The sequence below is a fragment of the Amblyomma americanum genome, chromosome 8, assembly GCF_052857255.1.
Source record: "Amblyomma americanum isolate KBUSLIRL-KWMA chromosome 8, ASM5285725v1, whole genome shotgun sequence".
Classification (NCBI taxonomy): Eukaryota; Metazoa; Arthropoda; class Arachnida; order Ixodida; family Ixodidae; genus Amblyomma; species Amblyomma americanum.
In genome coordinates this window covers 107,026,539-107,034,755 of record NC_135504.1, presented here as the reverse complement: position 1 = coordinate 107,034,755, position 8,217 = coordinate 107,026,539, and positions in this window count along the sequence as shown.

Below are 8,217 nucleotides of genomic sequence, written 5' to 3'. Positions count from 1 at the left end.
TGTTAGCCACTTCAATGTCGACAATTTTTGTTCTCACATTGCAAATATGTGTTGGATTCTGGTCTCGGCTTTGTTGAGTGCTGTGATTGTTGCTGGGGTAATACGTTGTTATTTCTCTGGGCGGCGGCAACAATTATAATTCTAATCGCGTCGTAGACGAGGTTGAGTTGAGTGGTTGTAAACTACCATTGGGATTAGCCTTGCAGTTGCTGCCGTCAATTGCTCCACCGTAGCGACGAGGTTGTCGTTCTATGCAGCGTAAGTCTACTGCAGGCGGCGTGGTCGGTGGAAGAACGTGGCGTTTCGTTCCTGAACAACCTAACCTCCAAATGTTTCTGTCCTTATTTTGCCCTTCGGAGGCTAGGAGACCGTCCTCGAGCGTTAGCTACGTATCTGCGACGTGGCGATTCAAGCCACACTGATGACTGCGATGGAGACCTCGATTAGTGTCTCTGCGTGCAGTCGGCGCGACGCAAGCTTTCCTCTATCTGCCGTGACCACTGGCCGGGTGGCAGTTGTGGTGCGTCATAGGCGAAACCTTGGAGGCCCATTCTTCTATTTAGGCAGGCTCGGAGAATGTGTTTTGTTTGTTTGTTTATGGGGGTTTAACGTCCCAAAGCAATTCAGGCTATGAGAGACGCCGTAGTGAAGCGCTCCGGAAATTTTGACCACCTGGGGTTCTTTAACGTGCACTGACATCGCACTGTACACGGGTCTCTAGAATTTCGCCTCCATCGAAATTCGACCGCCGCGGCCGGGATCGAACCCGCGTCTGCTGCGTTGATTGTGAGTCCTCCAGCGGTCTGTTTTTTTTAGCGGAGCTTGCTCATAACTTGGCGACGGGCGACTGTGGGTGTTGGGATGGCACATAGGGCTACAGGCGCCGAATGGATGCACACCTCTGGCTGCGCAATGTGGTAGCATTACGCAGCCAGATGCGAGCCTCCACTCAGCGTTTGTAGCCCTATACGCCATCCCAACAACCACAGCCGCCCGCCGCCCAGTTATCAGCAACTCCGCTTAAAAAAAGTACATCGCGGATTACTTCAAGTATATTCTCCGGCATTTTTTCATTGGTTGGAAACTCAGTTTCCTGGCGGATCACGGTCACTTGTTCTGGGTGGTTGTAATGGCGGGCTATGGAGTCGAAGGTCATTTATATGGTAGACGCTTCTTGAATGACTTCGTGAAGTTTTGGGAGGGTTCCGAACGAGGCCAACAAACAGTTGCTCCTTGGCAGCTTGTATCAATAGCCTTACTTTCTTCTCTGTCATCGCATGGTCCCCGCACCGGGAGAGGGATTATATTTCCGCCTCCGACAGTTTGGCAGACTCCTTGGGCTACTTGATGCGTGACTGTAGCTGTAACTTGGCCGTCTCCTTGATAACGACACTCGCGAAAGTCTTCAGTAGCTACTTCTTGAACAGAAAACGTAGCCAAGAAGGATTCGTGGTTTTCCTACTACGTGTTAGCAGAGCCATCGACGGCAAAGAAAACATAACGGACCTTTGTGTCATCCTTCCACTTGTTGAATGTTGTCAAACACTTCAATAGGTCGAGTCATTCCACAGGGTTTTCACCAGCCCCGCTGCTGCAGGATGATCGGGGGAACGCTGTTAGCGGGTTGGTTGACGTCGGTGCTATTTTGCGTTGTCGGGTGGGCTACGTAAGGGTACAGAGCTCAGGCGGCGGTCCGTCTAGACAACGGCTGCTCCGAGTCTCGTAGCTGGTCTTGGCGCTCTCAGTGTCTTTCATGCTCTGATGTTCTAGTTTTCTGTTGCAGGAAGCCCGCCCCCCATGCTAGATATCACGTTGTGGTTACAGCAGTCCGGCATGCAGTCAGGAAGACCGTGAGAGCGGCTTCAAAATAAAAGTAACGCCGCTTACATAAATTTGACAGAGTGCGGGTCGAGTTGATTATTTGAGAGAATAGTGATTTTTGAGAAAGAAAAGCATGAATAGTCCTGTATTTTTTCCTCGAATGTTTCATGTGACAGCGTATACAACTTGATCGGCCGAAAAGCCGTCGCTATGACCGAGGATTGACAGAAACGCCTCAGAAACGTGTCGGAAACATTGCCAGAAGTTTTCCTGAAATTCGCCGGCATTTGGAGTCGGAACCAGGCCCACTGCGTGCAAGGCGGGCACGCAAAGCACATGCCTACAAGGGGTCGTTGGTTTGAGTATGTAGAGAGGCACCAAATGAACGCTAAACTGAGAAAAAAGAGAAAAAAAGGAAAAGGAGCTATCACGTCTACTCTTAAACTTCGATGAGCCTCAAATACGAGCTGCTCTAATTTTACAGTAAGATACCAATTTAAGCCTGCACTTCGGCGCACATAAATGTGACAGAATATTGAGCTCGCATCATCGATCCAAACGAGAAATTCGACGTACATTCTTATGAAGCAAAACAGACTATTTGTGAATGTGGTCAACTGTAGAAGGAATTTGGCATCCGAAATACTGACATCAGGGCATCGATTAAGTACAGCGCTAAACTAGACTTAAGCAATGCCTGCGCTAACGCTTCTGGCAGATCTGGCATATGCAGGCTGAAATTTTGACAACAGCAGGTTATGCAAGGCCACCATGTGAAAGCCTAAGTAGTGCTCTTCAAAAATTGCAGGCAGGAAGTGCGATGTTTTTTAGCTTAGCTCCTGTGCGTGCTTCTTCATCGTTCGATCATACCGTGCAGATTCCGTAATGAACCAAAGCTTAACTCCTTGATGTGTGTCTGCAACAGTACTTCATATATAATAAGTACATTTTCTGGCTACTTCGCGATATTCTAGCATTGTGAGGAAGTTGTGCATTTTTCTTCCTTTGTACAGACTCAGTCCACAATGTAAGCTTTGTTCTCTGCAGCGTTTTTTTTTTTATGGCCGTTAAGCAGGAGCGCGGAAAACCTATCAGTTCAAGTGAAGTCACCCGCACTAAAAACGCGTCCCAGAGTGTGAATGCAGTTTTTATGCGTGCAGTATTTGAGGCCGAATAACGTGATTACACAGCGTGGACGCATGCATATTCCAGACCAAAACGAATTTCGCTTTGCAATCGGTGTATGGTTAATGGGTGTTTAACGTCCGAAAGCGACATGGACTACGAGGGAACACGTATTGAAGTGTTCCGGAAATTTCGACAATCTAGGGTTCTTTAGTGTGCACTGACATCGCACAGTACACGGGCCTCCAAAATTGTGCCTTCATCGAAATTTGACCACCGCAACCAGGATCGAATCCGCGTCTTTTGTGTCAGCAGCCCAGCACCATAACCACTGAGTCACCGTGACGGCCTTCCGTTTGGCATGACAGAGGTGATTCGCTAAAAAGTACAGCAAGGAAAATTAATTAAATTTAGCCATTAGATATCAATAATTTTTCTCTGCGATTTCAGTTTACCATGAAGACAACATAAAATTGTTTCAGCTAATATATATCTTTCCCAAGTGAGTGAAAACAATTGTTCCAAGGAGAGATTACAAACAACTGGTTTCGAGTAAACGGCGAAAACTGTCGCTTGCATCTTGAAAAGTTTGAGTATCCCAATGGAGAATACGCCTGCCATCAACCTCTTAACTTACCACTTCTTAGTTTAATTGAAAAATCTTTCTTATCCGAAACACTTTCGAGTTAGTTTTTTTTTTCGTGTCTGTTCCAGGGGCTATGTCAACGCTGTTCAGAAGTTTGTCAAAAAACATTTGCAATAATTTTGCTTCACTGTCATGGTGCAAGGCGTCTGTTTATTTCGAAGAGCCACTGATCAGCTACATTAAAAATAGCTAAAACAATGCCGAAAAATTAAGTCATGAGAACACCTTTAAAAAATGCACTTGTTTTTGTGAAAAACTGCAGAAATAGGGACGGCTAACCCGGTTTCATCCTCTCTCGTTTTGCCTCGCATATCGCTACAGTTGCACATTAAAATCCTGTGGTCATGCTAAGACAAGCGCGGTACATAGAGGACTCACCTGCGGAGTAAAGAAGGCGATCCTTTCTTCCTGTTGAAAAAGCGTCAGATTGGATTGAACATGCCTGGCAAAGCGCTCTTCATGCAGAATAATGTCAAAATATATTACTTATGCACGATATCCGCCTACTCAATTTGAAATTGCTGGTTTCTTGGCAAGAAATGTCGAACGCCACAGTCTTCAAATGTATAAAAGGCCTATGATATTTCCATTCATAAATTAAAGTAAAACATTGTGTTCTTCAAAGCAGCATTGTCGTACTATTAATAATGTGCCCCATTCGGGTAATCTCAACCATGTTTCATTTTAATCGAGAATACCTGATAGAGAACATCGTACAAAGGCACACCCTGCTGTTAGGTAGATCGTTTTGGATTATTCACGTTTCACCGTCGCCATACTGTTAATAACCTGTATAGCCCTGCAGCCATTATCAGAAGAAAGCTCACTTCCTTAGTGCAATTTCATAAACTTTATTAACGTCTCAGGCCTAATGATTACTTCCTCCTGTCACTGCAGTGTCTTAGGGGCTCTGTGACTATCAAAAAGTTAAGACGAACATCGTAGATGAAAAGAAATTACGCGGGCTCATTCACACCTCGCACACTAAGAGACGGGAAAAGCCTGACATCACCCTTGACAAATAAATCATTTAGAATGCTTCAGCTGACATAGAATTACGATGCGTTTTACGTGGTATTTGTCACTGCTCGCTCTATTCATATTTTTCTTATTTTGTCTCTTCCTTTATTATGTGGCTTATATATCGTTATTCCTTTATTAAGTGTTTGTTTCGATGGAATCACAACCTCTCCTCAGCAAAGAATTTAGAGGCTTCAGAAATGCCTGAAATCTCTGACTGAAATTTTATGAAATCTTTCGCTTCTTGTTTTTAATGAGAGCTTTGCATTTACATCCGAATATTTCGCACGGTGACGGTTGTCGAGGGATGTCATTTACGCTATGCAATGCGAGCATCTTCAACCGTCGGTGATGACGCTGGCCAGCTTCTCCCAGAAGTTGTGCTGTTGAAGACTGAAAAAAGCATAGCTCTTGTTTTCTTAACATCTGTCGCTTGAATGAGAAGTAGGAAACACGAGGGAAAACATTTGCACAAGTCTGCAAACCATGGCCTTCTTCATGGTGTTCTTAAGTTTAAAAAGAAAAATAACGAGATATTTGTACCGTCCTGCCATACCGTCAACAAATATTAAAATATATCTCAATGCAGAAAGCAGTAAATTTCATCATCATCATCATCAGCCTGACTACGCCCACTTAAAGAAAAAGGCCTCTCCCATGTTTCTCCAATTAACCCTGTCCTATAGCAGCTGCTGTGTCCTTGCCTGACAAACCTCTTAATCTCATCCGCCCACGTAACCTTCTGCTGCCACCTGTTACACTTGCCTTTTTTGGAATCTCTTCCGTTGCCTTTAAGGAACAGCGGTTGTCTGGCTTTCGCGTCACATGCCCTGCCCAAGTCGAATTCTTCCTCAACATTTTGCCTGAACCTTCGATGTAAATTGATACGCACTTCCAAAATTACGGCAGCACGCAGTCTTGCAATGAATTCAAGTGAATTGAGCACAACGATCATGAGCTGATTAACTTTTAAAGCACTGCATCTATGCACAGCTCTGTACTCTATTGTTCCTCAACCGGCTGCAACTTAGGCAGTTCCCTGGATTTGCGGGTAGCCTGTCCGCGTGGTTTCTTTTGAATTTCCTGCCATCTTCACGACGTTTAGAGCATGGCTCTTAGGCTCCCGTTCCTGCATGCCGCGTCGCCGTGGGCGTCAGCGTTCTCGGCATAACCGCATGTCCAAGTACCTGAGCGAAACGCCACCTGGAAGGTTATTGCCACAAGCAGGTTTCAAGTCGCGTGTGAAGAGCTACGCTTAACACTCGGGTTACCGACATTCGTAATCATCTGACATTTTTTCTCCTTTAGTTTCACTCTTGTTTTTCTATCTGTTCAACACTTTAACTTATACCAATTGACAATTATACCGTGTTTAATTTGCGTTGACGCTAATCAATATGAACAAATACTTCAGGAGGCAGCGCGGCAATCAACAGGTTGCTCTTGCAGCTGAAATGTGCAAAATACAACACACCCTGGGCGCATTTTAACACCTCTCAGCGACACAGTAAGCAACAAATTCTGGCAATTTCTCCTTTCAAATGCCAGCACTTTAAACTTCCCAACCTTTCACCATACAAGGAAACAACAGCTGTCCACTGGACATTTTTCTGCACAGATAGCAGCAGCAAAAAAAAAAGGAAAAGTCTGAACCTTAAAAAGCAAAAAATTTCTAAGAAGGAAAGCGGTTCCTCAGCAGTCGGTTGAAGTTTTCAAGTTCTGAAAAGGCAGTGAACGGCCCTGCGGGCTTTCCACATACTTTCCTTTATTGCTTCCGATTTCTCTGTTTGCGCCATGGTGAGAAGCGTGTAGTGCGATGTCTCGGACTCAGTTTGTCGCTCCGTGCCGCTGTCAAGCTTTCTTCTTTCTCTGGATGTGACAAGTTCGGAAGAACTATGTTATGTGCTTTTTTCAAGATATTGTGTTCTCTTTTCATTAAAGCTCATCCGATATCCGTTGCCGAACTGCGTGCCCACTTCCAGGTGAAGAATTTGTGCAGATGGCATCTGAGAAAATTGATTTCTCACAATATACAACTAAGCACGCAACGCGCATATATTTTTACTTGAGTGAGAAGGCGGATGTTGCAGTCAATGATTTTGCTAGCACGTCATTTTGGTTTCGCTGGGCTGGTCGGTAAATGCCAGTCGTTATTTCCAGACCGCACTGTAGATACGTTTGCAGCCTTCTCCTACTCGGCCCTCACGTTATACAAAGTAAACTTTGCATTATCATTATCAAAGTTTTTCAACAAACAGGATATTGTTACTGGAGAAGTTCAACTGAACCCAGAGTGGGCGAAGTACGCAGGAATGTTCAATCAAATTCAGAATTGTGACCAGATACAAAGAAGAAAAGGCGTGTCATCGTCCACTCAGTTATGCGCGTGAAACGTGAAACATAATTTACTCCCAAAATGAGGAGTGAGATTTGACGAACAGGGTGACTACTCTCTAGCCATTGAATTGGGCTCAGTCGGAAAAAGAAAACTTGGAATCATGGATTTAGTACACTGAGTCGAGTATTTTGGAGAGCCTATTACCAAAACAGAACAAGCTGGCTTCAGCCATTTCAATGAAGTGCTCGCCCATCAGAGTTAAATGTGGCTTATTAAAACTGAAGGAAAACCCTCTATTTCCCCAAGTCAAGTGTTACTGCGCAGACATGGCCTCACGCAATGAATTTTCACTGTCCCGTCAAAAGCAAGAACCATACCACAATGACAACGCAGAGGCAAAGGAGTCTTGGCTTGCATTCAATAATGTGTATTCTGCGATGAAACATAACCTGTGCTTTTTTTTAAAATCTTTTTTAATCAAAACAAACAGGAAAGAAAGTGGTAGGGTTATAACGCAGCGAAATCGAGTAGGCATGCGAAAGCTTGTGTTCAGCCGGGTTGGCTCATGGTTTTGGTTTGCTGATTTGTCAGCCCTTCTGGCGACGATATTCGACGGAGGTTAAGCTATGATGTAGGTTAAGCTGATCTGATCTGTTAGCACCGAAAGAGGGAAGTGAATGAAAACGACAATGTGCAGTGCACAGTACGAGAGTGTGTTGCACTTGGTGTGATCGGCTGGGGTGATAGCATAGTGGTCTTGTGCAGTAGCCAGCGCGAAGATGATCTGTTAGCTCCGTGCGGTTTCTGAACCTTGTGGTGGCAGATTTTTTTTTTATTTGTGCACCCTCAAGGTCATGCAAGCCATGATTTCCTTGGTTGAGTTTAACCCCATGCAATAGTGCTTTCGAACTAAAAGCACCAGTAGCAACTCTAGTAACCCAGGTTCATACAGTGACGAATAATGTGTATCATTTTTATACGCACCGAAAAGCGCGTTAAATTTATACCTTTTCTGTCTTGAGCACCCATAATCTCAGTATCCCGAAAAAATGAAGAGTATTGACATACACACTTTTCGCAGCTTCAGCTTGTATACACGAATTTTAGCAACCTTTTTCTTGCTTTCAAAACGCTGCCTTTGGGCCCCAAACCACTTATTAGTGTAAGAATTCGGAAGGACGGGATTTTAATCCAAAAAAAAACAAGTGGGCATGTCTCTGAAGAGTCCTAAGTGTCCAAAAGATAGAGGACTCAGGTGAGCCCTTTT